This window comes from Momordica charantia, assembly GCF_013281855.1.
Source record: "Momordica charantia cultivar OHB3-1 chromosome 9 unlocalized genomic scaffold, Mcharantia_2.0 BLBB01000009.1, whole genome shotgun sequence".
Classification (NCBI taxonomy): domain Eukaryota; kingdom Viridiplantae; phylum Streptophyta; class Magnoliopsida; order Cucurbitales; family Cucurbitaceae; genus Momordica; species Momordica charantia.
Genome location: NW_028275167.1, coordinates 14,879,229 through 14,891,628, shown reverse-complemented (window position 1 = coordinate 14,891,628; position 12,400 = coordinate 14,879,229). Strand labels below are relative to the sequence as shown.

Here is a 12,400-nt window from a genome sequence, read left to right as displayed (position 1 = left end):
TAGTTAAAATTAAAATTTCATATATTTATGATGTTTTAATATCAATAAGTTGAAAATCAATATACTATACATATCTTTTATTTTTTTTAAGACAAATACACATATATTATTAAATTTGAAAATTAAATAACTTTTTAACATAGATACTTTATAATTAAATATGATTTGATTTCATAAATTCAACTAAAGTATCATTTACTTTTAAAATATAGCTAAAAGATTTTGCAATTTCACACGTGGAAAAATCGATGGAACCCCCACCTTCTATAAAGCCAAGAGAAAATTAGTACTAATGGAAGCACACTTGTGTGCTGCAATTCTCCTCCCTCTTCTTTTCAGTTGTAAAAGTTTTTTCTACTTCTTGGTCTCTTCTTACGGTACATGTATGTAACTTCTTCTTCTACTCTATAAATTTGCTTCTTTAATTCTGTTCAAATTTTTATTATCTCCTTTTTCGATCTATATATGTGAAAACGCCGACTTCTTTCTTTCTTATAAATCACTTTTACTTACGTGTAGAAACTACGCGCTTCAGACTTGAAACTTGTTGAGGTATTCAAGAGGGCCACTTTGAACTACTCTGAACTGGATATCTTCGTTCATAATAACACAAAAATGGAGGTACCCTCTCCCAATAATTACTCGTATCATTCTATAATTTGCTGTTTATGAAAGATAAGTTATATATTCACAAAGTTCTATTTGATTTATTTATTAATGTCTACAGATGACTTTCAACAATTGAAAACAGGTGGAAGTTTTTTTTTGGCGAGAATATATCATCAGCATTGTTATTCCTGTTGGACATCAAGAAAAATGTGGGGAGTATTATAAACACAACTGTTCTTTCTTTGGGACAGTGAAAACATGTCAAAAACGTTGAGTAAAACTCGTAAAATAGCAATCATATTTAGTTTTTTCAAATATAACATAAAAAAATCGGAGGTCCAATTTTAAAATGACAACTTTACTCAAATGATATATATTTGTAATATATCTGTAATAATATATCTGATTACTCATATATGTATGTGATATGATATACTATTTGTAACGCCCCAGGAATTTCACCATTTCCCAACAGGGACCGTTACTAAGACTACCTAAAATTTTCATAAAAACAAGAGAATTGTCTTCACAACAAAACTAAACAATAAAGCTACCACGCTTCTGCTGCGCTACTCTGATCTTCAACACTCACGAGAGCTTGAACAATTAGAACAACCCACTAAAGATTTAAGAGAAACTCTCATCCTGTACAGATAAACCATTAACTACCGACTTCACATCAACCAAACCCTTCAAGGAGACCTCTACTAACTATAAACCATCCACTAAAAGGAAATTAACATCTCAAATGACAATGGAGCAAGAACTTATTCAAGTACAATCAACTTAAACAAATGTACTCATAAATATCCTAATTAGGTTACAATCTCGTAGTTCAAGAAGCTAACACAATTAATGCTCTAAAAAAAATAATGAATCGGCAACCTTACAACATCCTTTAGACCATAAAACTAAACAAGACCAACCACTAACAACTCAACTACACGATTAAATTGCCACAACTACCCTAACTAAAAGAAATTAATTGCATGCGGCATAGATAATGGTCTTTCCGATCAAGTCTCCTCCTCGCCATCACCATCCCAAGAGCTAGCTCGATACCTGCAAACTGGAGAGGAAAGAAGAGGGATGAGTACAACCACAGTACTCAGTAAGCAGCCCTTATCTGAAGGGTCACGCACAAACAGAATACTTATCAAGGAACGTGTCATGCTTATTAAAGAATCAACACACACACATCATGTCCAACCAAATCATAAAACATTCATAGTCATGCTTTTCATCACATCATGCATTCAAACATACACACATTCCATAAAGTTCAGTGACAACCACAACCAAGAAACACGTTAACAACTAGCCTCTAGTCTCCCTAACATCTCCAGCATCTCTACGCTTATCTCGGCTATCCTAACCTTCCACAGTTAACTCCTTCGAGTAGAGTCGGCCCCTGACCATTTATACCCAGAGCCCCGACACTGCTCCATCGGCCCTCGACCATTTATACCCGAGGCCCCGATGACTTCACCATCTATTGGCCCTTGACCATTTATACTCAAAGCCTTGAACTCTGCATCGACCCTCGACCATTTATACCCGAGGCCTCGATGTCTTACAATCTATTGGCCCTTGACCATTTATACCCAAGGCCCCAATAGTTCTCCTTTCGAAAGACTCCTCGCATCGACCCTCGACCATTTATACCCGAGGCCTCAACGCTCATCTTTATCCAATATTGGCGTATCGACCCCCGACCATTTATACCCGAGGCCTCGATACCCAATTAGTGACGTATCAGCCCTCGACCATTTATACCCGAGGCCCTGACACTCACCCATTCACTTCGTAACTTTCATAACTCCAGATATCAATTCTAGCCTCCAACCAGGATTTCAGTACTACTTCCCTAATAACATCAACCACCACAACGCCCATCACGACACAACCACTAATATGATTTTAATGCATCACAGATCTCAAAAACACAAAGTTTGACAGCAACCAACCTGATCACAACATAGAGCACACAAAAGCTTCAACAAATAACCCCATGGCATGCTTCACATAACTTACATTTCACATAGCGGTTCAGAAAACTTTTAAGAGCACGCCCAACACAATTCATCCAAACATTTAATATCCAACATTCGAAGAAATCATCCAACATCAGTATTCAATAAGCATTGCTAGACATAAATAAACATATCAGACACGCCAAACATCTTATGCAAAATTTCAGACAATAACATCTCCACAATAAGTCCACTTTAACGAGCATTCCCTGCACATACATCATTCCACATCAGAGCTCAGCAGCTCAACAATACAAAATTTCCACTATTATCACCGACGAACATGCAACACTACTCAGGCACATAAGCCAACATAAACAAGAGTTACACTGCACAATAACGTATCGAAATCAATATTAAACGTCATAAAACAGCACAACGGCAACCAAATAATAAACATCAACGCACGCACCCGCCCCTCGTCTACTTACTTTTCATTACTCGATAGGCCACTAATTCCAATCTTTCAAATGCATCGACAAGCCATTCACACATCTAATCAAAACACAATTATCCAACATGCTCTTCATCGTACAAAACAAGAAAATAATCCCGTAGCTTCCAACTAAGCAAACATAAACTAAATAACATAAAACTATCACGTGCATTTTCAATCCCAAGACATGCTTTCAAACATCAAAGCTTAATCACATCCAACCATACCGAGCAGCAACTTTCAAGGCACATCCAATAATCATAACACAAGATATTTTCCTAATATGTAAAAGGAAAGGAACAAAAGAAACAACAAGGATGCAACCCAACAATAACAACTAGAAGTCCTCAAATGATGCCGAACAAACTCTAAATACATGAGATATTCCAGTATAGCAAAGTTAAGCACGAAACCATCTCAATAACACCTATTAACTTACATATTAATAAATAATAAACGCACCGAAAGCACCACACAATTCATACATATTCAATCAACAAACATCCCCCAAGTAAGAACTACTTACAACAAAGTTCTAATGCGCTACCAAATTCGCCGAAGGGTTCCTAAATCCAAAAGCAAACCAAACTTGATTAGAAATCATGTTAGAAACACTTAGTTTGCCTCGAAAGTAAATTTAGATGACCCGTTACCTACTATCTCACCATAAAACCTCTTGGGTTTGAAATGGGTAGACGCCGAGGAGGCTTGAGCTGCCGAAACCGGGTTCTAGAAGCTTCGAGCTTGCTGGTTTGACACCGAAAAGTAATGGGTAACTTAAATCTAGCTTCGAACAAGGATGGGTATCACGAATCGAGCTCCAATTTGGTATGGGTAAATGCCAAAATGCGTCGGAATACTTTTGCCCGCTTCGGAATCACAAAACGGGTCACCGAAGCGTTGATTCACGTGCTGGTTGTGGGTTCGTGGAGGTGCCGGCCGGTCGTGGAGGGTCGTGGGAGAGCCATCGCGCCGTGGGTCGTGCGATTGTGGAGGAGACGTCACACTGCTGCAAATTCGTGGGGGAAACGCCGCGTAGCCGTGGAATGGCGCTGGAATCGCGATTCAACACCGCTGCTCGTGATGCACCGCCAATCGACGCCGGAGTTGCTGTCTGCTCGAGCCGCCGACGAGGGAAAACGCCACTGTTGCACGTCGCACGTTGCACGGAGAGTCACCGGAGAGCTGCACGGAGTTGGGCCGCCAGAGGAAGGAAGAAGAGGGAAAGAGAGGGCCAACTAGGGTTTTCTTTTGTTTATTTTGCATTTAAACCAAAAAGCCCAAAATCCTAATTTCCAACTCTAATGGAAAGCCTATGGGCTAGAGGAAACTAGAATTCTATTTTCAAATAGTTCTAACGGCCCAAAACAAGAAACCCAAAATAAAATAGATAATTTAAACTCTAATAGCCAAGGATAATAATTCAAAGAAGAGTAGAATTTAAGAAGGAAAATCTTAAAACCCCTGAATTTAAGATTTAACTAAAAAATCTCCTAGGTCGAGAACTTAAATTATCTTAATCCAATGAATTTAAACTTAATTCTAATTTAGTCAAAAATTAGAATTTCAAAGTTAGAAGATCCAAGAATTAAAGTTATCAACTTAGGGAAAAATCCAAAGACATTATTTATCTCTTAAAATAAACGAGTCAGAGAACGCGGGGCGTTACACTATTGATATGAGTATCTGATGTACTTACGATATATATGTGATATGCATCTGATATACTACTAATATGAGCGTCTGTACAATATGTTTGTGTTATACATCTAATATACTACTGATATAATTGTCAAATATACTACTAAAATATAGTATCGGATATACTTCAGATAAAAGTGAAAAGTTTTGTTATATTTGAAAATTTAAAACGGTGACGTATTTTGAAATACATAAAAGATTTTTTTGTTACCCATTGCAATTTCTTTTTCAGCATTCCATTAAGTTTTTTTTTCTCTCATCTGCTCTTAAAACACACTCACAAAGTAATATTTAAAAGAAATTTTTATATTAATTAAATTCATAAAATCTTATTTAAATATAATTTATGACCATTATTAACAACGCTCTTTGTCCCCAAAGATAGTTTGGGTATCTTTGGACCTGAAGGAATATCCTTGAAGTCTTGAGTAGTTCAAGTAGCATGGAACACAATTCCACCAAGTAATGACCCCTTGATACTTAATGAGCTAACCAAACGAAGCAACTAATAATTTTGAAAACATATCCATGAAAAATCTTATATTTTAAAGCCTACATCAATGGTTTTTTCATTTGTAAGTTTGGTTAGTTTGTCCTTGTAGTGCTCCGGAGGAAAACATATACTTGAATTTGATGGTACACATGCCCATAGACATAGATATAGAAAAATGTTGATAGATTCTTTTACCAATAGTTAAAAGAAAAAGACAATATGCTGATACAAAATGCCCATTGATATAGCCAAATTAATCACTGATATCATGCTCTCAACAAGAAAGATCTGAGTTTAGTAGCCGTTGGCCAAAACTGGTGCTGTTTACAAAGGATCAATATGGTAAAAATTTGCTGGAAGAAATAGATTATCCTCTCATGGAAATGTGGCCAAAAATCATCAATTATTTCATGCAAAGCTCATTAATTTTATCCAGTATTTCCTTAGACAATATTTTCCTTAGGCAACTCCTTAAATCAAGGCAAAATGCCCGATTTTATCTCGTGACAGTTGGTCATTGATTCTTTGTGTTTGCTTTGCTTCGTGTGATGCATGTGTACTTTGCTTTCTGTAATGTATATTTGTAACCTTCAATTGTTGCTGTCCATTTTAGTTACTCTAATGTATGGTTAAGACTTTAATAAGAAGCTATTCAAAGGCTCTTGGTTGTCCATTTTAGTTTCTGCTTGACCCTTCCATTTTCTTTTATTTTTCCTTCCATGGAAATGTTATTTGTACTGGTTGACTTATGGATGATCAAGACATGATTTGTTACTCTTCTAAACTTTTGATGGAACTCTTTTCAGGTAGACAAAGTTCTGGTAAACATTGGAGTTTAATAGGAAATGTTGGGGAGGTTCATTGCTAACATGGAAGTTACCATTGTAAAGTTGGTGGCTGTGGCTCATCAATTTCTGTACGCTTTCAAGAGAGATTAAACTAGGATTACAACTTACTAGCAAGTGAAGGTATTGATCTCTCTTGATTACTTATAATTTGCTCTATTTAAGACGAGAAAATGTTACCGCACTTTTTTCGATGGAAGTATTGAGTTTGTAACATCTCTTTTGTCAAAATTTTAAATATGTTTTTTTTCTTTGTTTGAGAATATAATATAAAAGACTCAAAGTTTCAAAGTTTCATTTGCATAACATATGATTTTTTTTCCTGAAAAAAAAAAAAGAAAAGTGAATCAAAATCTTAATTTATGAAATGAAAAATTACCCAAAACTACAAGTAAATTACAAAGTATCAGAAAACTAGAGCACATACTAAATTGCACAACTGTAAAAAAAGCTATCAGACAACATTTCTCCATTTCAACCCTGCGTTGGTGCACACACATGCAACTTATGGCTATATCACTTACAACACAAAATGTATTTGAACATTCGACAAAAATTATCTCACCCGTAAACCAAACATTATCTCACCCGTAAACCAAACCGTCGTCTCAATTTAGTTTTCATTCTTTTTATGGGTTACGTGTGAGGCCCTCCCATTACTAAGCAAAACTTTATAAATAAATTATTATTTAGCATCCAACATAAAAAAAATAAAATAATATAATTATACTATATTTGTAAAATCATTTATGCACATACCTTTGTACAATATACTATACCTTCTCCAAGCTCATAATAGAAGCATGCCACATTGATCATCTACTTATGCTTCTTACCAGCTATATGTCCGAGATCTTCTAAATTTGAACTTGAAAATATCATGTCAGATAATAAAAATGCTTTTACTCGAAGCTATACTATTTAAATGCACAATTTATTACTTGCAATAGTAAGCAAGATTCACGGTTTATATGTCCAATCTCGAAACAAGTGAACTATGCCTTTTTTCCGTATGGACTAATATATATTCCGATATTGAGGAGAACTACAATCATATCACATGCAAATTTAATTAAAAATTTAATGTAAACTTATAAAGTTAGGTATTCAACAAACCTGAATTGCATTCATGGCCTAACGAGCTCTGATTCTTGTTGTTTTGATAATGAAGACAAAACTATTTCATTGAAAAACAAACCAACAATATTATAGTAAATATATCTATTCAGTGTTTAACAAAAGTGAATGCCTATCAAAAGGAAATATAAATGTCTTACTACACGGAATCGGCTATGGAATACACGCATGTATCATATACAAACGTGCAAAGTGAAGAATGATCGAGTTGTTCCCAAAGAAATATTTTGAAGATTCTTACTCGGCTTCTATCTCTTTCATGACACAAGCAATCAGAAACTTGCTGCATGAAGAAATATCTACACTTCTTTCATGAACAATTTGAAAGAGATAGAATCAAAGGAGAGAATATTTGAAATATTTCTTGGAGAATAGCTCAATCATTCTACGCTTTGCATGCTTGTATATGATATATATGTTTATTCTATAGCTGATTCCAGGTGTACGACATTTATATTTTGTTTGGGGAAGGGAATACTTTGGACACGTGAAAAACCCCTATTGGTGCTCCAAGATGACTCATGAATCATGCCCAGCTCGGAAGGCCGAGATGGCCGCCACCAACGCCGAGAAATGCCAAGTGTGAGGGCCGAGGTGAGCCTGGCCCAGGTCCGACCCACCGGGAAGCTCGGTATGAGCCGAGATGCGCAACTGTCTGCGGCGTGATTATCGGGCGTAACCGTCGGTCCCGAGATTACCGAATGTAACAGTCGCTAGATTAGCGGGGCCACCACCCATAAGTAGGGGACCTCACTCCCCGATCAGGTACGATGATTTCTGGCTTCGAACTAGACTTGGAATCCGACCTATACTGACTTGATCGTCGGAGTGCTCACCTTTTTTTTGCAGGCCCGCCCAAGTGGTCAGGTCGGTCCGGAGGCCGGGTTCGAGCTACAACCAGGAACACACTGTTGTGCACATCTTTGCATAAACATTTGGCGCCGTCTGTGGGGACGACTGACAATCTAAGTCATCCCAATTCCTTTAAACCAACACGCGAGCGAACATGGTTCAACCAGCGAATTCGACCAATACGAGGGATCGAACGACTCTAGCTGCCAGCGATGCCCACCAGAGGGAGGTCGGAGCAGCGGCGGTAGAGGGGCAAGGTCACGACGGCCTAGCAGCGGAACCCCTCCGCAGGTCGGCACGAATCACCGCGCCTGCCCTACCGCCTGCACACCCGAGGACGTCCAAGGCCACCCGTGGTCGAGGTGGGACCTCTAAGAAGGGCGCCTGGGGTCCAGCCCCGGCTCCAACAAGCGAGAATTTTGATGCGCTCCAGAGAGAGATGGAGGCAATGCGCACACAAATGCGCTCCATGGAGGCAATGTATAACGAAATGGTGCTAGCTGCAGGCGCAGGGTCCCGATCTCAAAATCGGGCGACGCGGATGGACGTACGCGAGCAAAGGGGTTCCCACCTCGGCCCAGCCGAGGAGGAACGTCCTGAAGACAACGAGAGTGAGGGGTACACTCGCCAGAGGGGAGACCTCCGCGAGCATCTCAACAGAAAGAGAGGCTCATCTCTCCGAAAAGGGCAGTCGCCGTCCTGCTCCTACAGGAGCTCCAACCAGCAGGCTGAATCCTCTCACAACCCCGCAGGGATAATCACAAGGGAGGAGTTCGACCAGCTGAGGGGGGAGCTCGATGCTCAAGTGGAGGCCTTAAAGGCCAAATGTGAGCAGAAAGACGATTCACTGAACGATGGCGACTTGGGAGAATCGCCTTTCACCTCGGACGTTTTGGAAGCACCAATCCCTCCGAAGTTCAAAGCTCCTACCGTGAAGCCTTATGACGGGACGAAGGACCCCAAGGACTATGTTGGAGTCTCTGAAGGCCTCATGGACTTCCAAGCGGCATCAGACGCAATCAAATGCCGCGCCTTTCAGATCGCGCTTACTGGCAGTGCGCGATTGTGGTACCGGAGACTGCCAGCCAGGTCGATCTCGACCTACTCTCAGCTGAGAAGGGAGTTCCTCGCCCAGTTCTCTTCTCGGCACTACGACAAAAAGACAGCGACCCATCTCGCCACCATCAGGCAGAAAGAGGGGGAGACGCTGCGGGAGTATGTCACCAGATTCCAGGAGGAGCAGTTGAAGGTCGCACACTGCTCCGATGACTCGGCCATGTGCTATTTCCTCACCGGTCTAGCCGATGAGGCCCTCACGGTGAAACTTGGAGAGGAGGCCCCGGCCACCTTCGCCGAGGTGCTCCAGAAGGCGAAGAAAGTCATCGATGGACAGGAGCTCCTCCGAACCAAAACCGGCCGACCTGAACGAAAGGTCAGCCGGGGCAGAAGTGGAAAAGATGAAAGGGCAGATCCCAAGTCCAAGGACAAAGGATCCTTCTCCAGCGGCCGAGCTGAGTATCGAAGGGCGGAGAACAGACCTACCAGGAGCCGACCTTACGAGCGCTTCACCCCAACCACGATTCCAATTTCCGAGATCCTAAGGAACATCGAGGATTCTGGAATGGAAAAACTACTCAAGCGTCCGGAGAAACTTCGGGGAGCCCCGGAGAGGCGCAGCAAGGACAAGTATTGCCGCTTCCATCGGGAGCACGGCCACAACACGTCGGACTGCTGGGAATTGAAGCGCCAAATTGAAGATCTAATTCAAGACGGCTACTTCAAGAAGTTTGTGGGAAAGCCCGGGACCAGCTCAGCAGAGAAAAAGGAGGAGCGAAAGCGTTCAGGGACGCCACCTCGGCGCACCGACCGACCTGCGGTCATCAATACCATTTTTGGAGGGCCAAGCGGGGGTCAATCCGGACATAAAAGAAAGGAGTTAGCTCGTGCAGCCAGACGCGAGGTGTGCATCATCAGGGAGCAGGGGCCGACCTGCCCAATCACCTTCGACGGTGCAGACTTGGAGGAGGTCCACCTGCCCCACAATGATGCCCTTGTGATTGCTCCCTTGATTGATCATGTGGTGGTTAGGAGAGTGCTGGTAGACGGGGGCGCGTCCGCTAACATCCTGTCCTTACCGACCTACCTCGCCTTGGGCTGGACGAGGTCGCAATTGAAGAGAAGCCCGACGCCGCTGGTTGGGTTCTCTGGAGAATTGGTCATCCCAGAGGGTTGCATCGACTTACCGGTCACGTTGGGGCAGAACCAAACCCGGATCACTCAAATGGCCGAGTTCGTGGTAGTTGACGGTAGGTCGGCCTATAACGCCATCTTTGGGAGACCCATCATCCACTCATTTCGGGCCATTCCTTCAACACTTCATCAAGTTTTGAAGTATCCCACCCCCAATGGCGTGGGTACGGTCCGAGGAGAACAAACCGCTTCGAGGGAGTGTTATGCCGCCGCACTCAAAGGCCCATCGGTCTGCGCCCTCGAAACTCTCAGGGATGGGACGCTCGAGTTCGAGGCTGACCTGCCGAGGAAGGAGTTTGCCGCGCCCACTGAGGAGCTCGAGCTTGTTCCTCTGCTTAGTCCCGAGAAGCAGGTAAGCATAGGAACCAAGCTGGGGGCCACCGACAGAGAGGAGCTAATCCACTTCCTCAGATCCAACTCGGACGTCTTTGCGTGGTCCCATGAGGACATGCCTGGCATTGACCCGCGAATTATGACGCATCGCCTCAGCATAGATCTATCATTCCGACCTGTGAAACAAAAGAGAAGACCTATAAATAAGGAGAGGAGTGATGTAATTGTTGAGGAAGTTAACAAACTTTTGAAAGCTGAATACATAAGAGAAATTTCGTATCCCGAGTGGCTCTCCAATGTTGTATTAGTTAAAAAATCTAACGGCAAGTGGAGAATGTGCGTAGACTTTACGAACTTAAATAAGGCATGCCCGAAAGATTGCTTCCCACTGCCGAGGATCGATCAGCTCGTGGACGCCACAGCCGGGCACGAACTGCTCACCTTCATGGACGCCTACTCTGGGTACAACCAAATCAAGATGCATGTCCCAGATGAAGGTCATATCGCTTTCATAACAGACCAAGGTCTGTACTGCTACAAGGTCATGCCCTTCGGGTTAAAGAACACAGGAGTGACCTACCAGAGAATGGTGAACAAAATGTTCGCCAAGCAGATCGGCCGGAATATGGAAGTGTATGTGGACGACATGCTTGTCAAGAGCAAGCAGTCTAAGTCGCATCTCTCCGACCTGGTCGAAGCCTTCGAGGTTCTGAGGGCATATCAAATGAAGCTCAACCCTGCTAAGTGTGCCTTTGGAGTCTCCTCGGGAAAATTCCTTGGCTTCATGGTAAACAACCGGGGAATCGAGGCCAAACCCGAAAAGATTAAAGCCGTAATCGAGATGGAGGCACCTAAAACGCTGAAACAGCTTCAGTGCCTCAATGGCAGGATTGCGGCCCTGAACCGGTTTGTTTCAAGGTCAACGGACAAGTGCCTCCCTTTCTTCAAGGTCTTACGAAAGTAAGGGCCGTTTGAATGGACGGCGGAGTGCGAGCAAGCGTTCCAGCAATTGAAGAACTACCTCTGTTCGGCACCCTTGCTTGCCAAGCCTATGTCGGGGGACAAGCTCCAATTGTACCTAGCAGTGTCTGACAGTGCCGTCAGATCGGCCCTAATCAGGCAAGAGGAAGCGCGGCAAAACCCGGTCTACTACACAAGCAAGGCTATGACTGAAGCCGAGGCTAGATACCCTCAGATGGAGAAGTTGGCTCTCGCTTTGGTCACCTCGGCCCGACGACTTAGACCATACTTCCAAGCCCATACGGTGGTGGTGCTCACTAACTTGCCCCTTAAGAGTATCTTCCACAAGCCGGAAGCTTCCGGACGCCTAATGAAGTGGGCAATAGAGCTAAGTGAGTACGACATCCAGTTCGAACCCAGAACTGCGTTGAAAGGGCAAGCAGCGGCAGATTTCATAGCCGAGCTCACACCACCTTCCGAGCTGAGCGGGTCCGACCTGCCTTGGACAGTCTATGTCGACGGATCCTCCAATGAGAAGGGGTGCGGAGCCGGGGTCCTCTTGCTCGGACCAGGGGGTGAACGATTTGAGTACGCCTTGCGGTTCAGCTTCCGGACTTCTAACAACGAGGCTGAGTATGAAGCATTTATTGCCGGCCTGCGAGTCGTTCAAGCATTGGGGGCCTCTTGTGTTAAGGTCTTCAGTGACTCCCAGCTGGTTGTGAGCCAGATCAAGGACGAATACCAAGCCAAA

General features: G+C 42.8%; 2 long non-coding RNA genes across 2 annotated transcripts; one reads left to right on the top strand and one right to left on the bottom strand.

Annotated features, from left to right (window-relative positions):
• Positions 1-301: 301 nt before the first annotated feature.
• Positions 302-1,678, top strand: LOC111024828 (uncharacterized). The gene is made up of 3 exons (XR_002603400.2): positions 302-383; positions 520-621; positions 728-1,678. It is a non-coding gene; the product is annotated as an uncharacterized LOC111024828 (long non-coding RNA).
• LOC148209046 (uncharacterized) lies at positions 1,336-4,277 on the bottom strand. The gene is made up of 3 exons (XR_015787012.1): positions 3,744-4,277; positions 3,605-3,644; positions 1,336-1,678 (listed from the first exon to the last, which is right to left on the bottom strand). It is a non-coding gene; the product is annotated as an uncharacterized LOC148209046 (long non-coding RNA).
• Between the last annotated feature and the right edge of the window lie 8,123 nt (positions 4,278-12,400).